This window comes from Elephantulus edwardii, unplaced genomic scaffold, assembly GCF_000299155.1.
Source record: "Elephantulus edwardii isolate Elephantulus edwardi_28Jun2011 unplaced genomic scaffold, EleEdw1.0 scaffold00124, whole genome shotgun sequence".
Taxonomy (NCBI): domain Eukaryota; kingdom Metazoa; phylum Chordata; class Mammalia; order Macroscelidea; family Macroscelididae; genus Elephantulus; species Elephantulus edwardii.
This window is the reverse complement of record NW_006399874.1, coordinates 835,725-839,298: the sequence shown is the minus strand read 5'-3', so window position 1 is coordinate 839,298 and position 3,574 is coordinate 835,725.

Sequence of the window (3,574 nt, the reverse complement as noted above, 5' to 3'; positions counted from 1 at the left end):
CAGAACCAGACAGGATCCCTAATCTTTTGTAGCCCTAAGAGAAAAAGAGACTCAGTATATATTCTGAACTTAAAATTCTTTGACAGTAGTAAGTACTTACTATATAATAGCTATTATTTTAGCAAGGTCTAAGCTGGTGAATGTAGGTAGCTTCTTCAATGCTGTGTGGTGTGCAGAGAACTGAAATTGAGTAAGTGCTTTAGAGAAATGGCTTCAGAGTCAGGCAGCTGAAATGTTTAGTTTTATCTAATCTCTATAGATTATATCTTCATTTCTGTTTTGGGGAGGAAAGGACTGGGAAGTGTGCTTTTAAGTAGAAAAAAAAAGGATATGTAGGTTTTTGTTTCCTTATTTCCTTTTTAAGCCAACAAAACTTGGTTTGACTGATGAGTAGTGGTCCTTGAATTGTCATAGACTTTGTGTAAAACTGAAGAATTTCAGGGAGCTCTGGTGGCCTAGTGGCAAGAAGCTGCACTGTAATCCCAGAGGTACGGAGTTTGAATCCACCAGATGCTCTGCTGGAGAAGAAGGGACAATCTCCTCCTGTACCTGTCAGATCCAATTTGATGGTACACACAAATAATAATCATATTTTTTAAAAAAACCTGAAGCATTTCTTCATTTTCTTGATACAATATCTTTTACAGTTCTACAGGCAGCAAGAATTCTTTTTTGTTTGTTTTTTTTTCTCCAAATGTGAGCACAGAAAGAACTGGTAGGAGTGTGAGAGACAGACATACAGCCATGGGTTCTTCATTAAGCACAGTGCATCCCCCCTGGAAAGGTCGTCCATCCTTGTGTGCTTCCAAACTGTCCATGAATATAATGTGCTGAGTGTTTGTTAATCAGTTTTGAGTTTCACATGATTCCATCACTGATATTCTTATTTTTTAAAAAAATTCTCCAGTCCTTTGGCTCTGGAGGACACAGTGGTGAGGAAGGTAATAAAATTCAGTGAATAAAGGGCCAGTTCTTGAGCAGCCATCAAACTGGGCGTGGACCCATCTTGGCACAAGGGCACTTTGGAGACAAACACATGCTGTATTGTTCTCGACACTACCTGTCAGGTGTTGACAATGTCAATATGGGATAAATAACAAAGAATGGGGCCACATTTCCCTCCAGGTAAAGTACCAACTTTGTATTCGTTTTCTGATGCTGCCGTAACAAGGTACTTCACTCTGAGTAGCTTTATTAAACAGGAGACATTGATTCTCTCACAGTTCTAGAAGTGTACGATCAAGCAGACACACGCTATCTGTGAAGGTTTTCAGGAAGGAACACTCTTCTATGTCTTTTCTACCTTCAGGTGGTGCAAAGTGTTCCTAGGTTTGTGGTTATAGAACTCCAATATCTACCTTTGTTCTTAAATGACATCCTCTCTCTGCATCTGATACTTTTCCTCTTTTTTATAATGTTGCCAGTCACGTCGGATTAAGAGTTCTTTCTACTGTTCCGGGATTCCCGTTCTTCTTAATGTTGGCCATAACTTGCTATGATCTACACAGTTATATGCCTTTGTATAGTCAACAAACCACAAATAGACACTCTGCTGATATTCCTCCCTTTCAGCCAGAAACCATCTGACATCAGCAATAATACCCATGACTATGACCTCTTCTAAACCCACCCTGAACTTCTGGCAGGAGAAGTTTGGTTAGGAGAAGTTATTCCTTGGAGACTAAGGTGCACCTGATTCAGGCTATAGTCTTCACAATTACGTGCTATGCATCAGAGAGTTGGACAATGAATAGGGTTGATAAAAAGAGAATTGATGCCTTTGAGCTGTGGTGCTGGAGAAGAGTGTTGAATATACCATGGACTGCTAGGAGAACAAACAGGTTTGTCCTGGAGAGGGTGAAGCCAGAGTGTTCCCTGGAGTCAAGGATTCTGAAGCTTCGTCTGACATATTTTGGGCATGTTGCAAGGAGGGACTGGTCCTTGGAGAGGGGCATAATGTTTGGCAGAGTGGAGGAGCAGCGAAGGAGAGGAAGACCTTCGATGAGATGGATCGATTCTGTGACTGGAGTGGGGGGAATGCATGCGTTTGAGATGGCTAGGTTGGCACAGGATAGAAGAGCGTTTAGAGCTCTTGTACATAGGGTCACTATGAGTCGCAAGTGACTCGATGGCACATAACAACAACAACAAAATTCCTTGGAGAAGGATATTAGGTCTTATCCTTTTCTTCCTATATTTTCTTCCAGAAATTGTATGATTTTAGGTTTAACATGTAGGTCTTTGGTTCATTTTGCATTTATTTTCTATTCATGGTGTGAGAAATGGGTACTGTTTCTTTTTATTCTTCAAATGGAGATACAATTTTGCAAGCTCTATTTGTTTAAAAGACTACTGTTCCCAAAGGTCTTTGACATCTTGTGAAAAATCAATTGTCCATAGATGGCCGGGCTTAAAAACTCTTCCTTGCCTTTACTCATCCTTTACTTTCCTGTGCATGATATTCTTCTTCAAGGAGTGGCCTCTCCTGATAAAATGCCCACAGAAATGAATTATTTTTAAAGGATATTTGTGTTTTAATGCTGTTGTTTACCACTGAGTCGTAATAGACCCAGAGCTGACCCTCTGGCAGGTTTTTAGAGGCAGTTAAACATATGGAAGGGGATTGTCCATCCTTCTTCCATGGAGCAGCTGGTGGCCTCGAACCAGATACCATTGAAATTACAGTGCAGCTTCTTGCCACTAGGCCACCAGAGGGCATTCTTTTTTTTTTTTTTTTTTTTGGGGGGGGTTTTGTTTGCTGTGGTTTTTTTGTTTGTTTGTTTTTTGAGGTTTTTTTTGTGTGTGTGTGAGATTAGTTCTTACCTCCCTTGCTTCTAAGGAGCACTCTAGCTACACTTGTTACAAGATAAATTTGTGTTCTTTTATCAGGTATGGTCAATATATTTTGTTAGTACTGTAAATCAAAGACATCAAGCCTTGTTGGATCTTCCTTAGTTAATGTCCAACTTTCACATGCACATGAAGCACCTGATTACATCACAATATAAAGAAACTAAAAATCATTACTGCCAGATTAATAAGGAACATCATGATCAATGGAGAAAAATTTGAAGTTCTTAAGGATTTCATTTTACTTGAAAGTGAACAATCAAATTCATGGAAGCAAGAGTCAAAAAAATCAAAAAATGTACTGCAATGTGCAAATCTATTGCCAAGAACTTTAAAAAATGCTAAAAGAACAAGGCTGTCTAAGGTTTACCTTGTAGGTTCATCCATAGTTGAACCATTAAGATAAGTTTTGTTCTAAGCTCAAAGGGAACCTAAGTGTCATAGTCTCCGTGGTTCCATTTGAGGTTCCAGGAGGTTGATGTTCATGTGATCCATCAGTCCTTTGGACTAAATGCTTCCATGCATCTTTGACTTACATCTCTCTTTGTTCTGGACAAAGAAGGAGAGGCCGATGAAATATGTTTACGGCATTGAAGTATATGGGGGAGAGAATAGTCTAAAAGTATTATATTTTAGGGCATTGTTTTTATCGTAGGAGTACGCAATGAGGGTTGCAGAGTGGATTATATTTGGGGGTAGGGGGTGGGGTTTGGGGAGGTGCTGG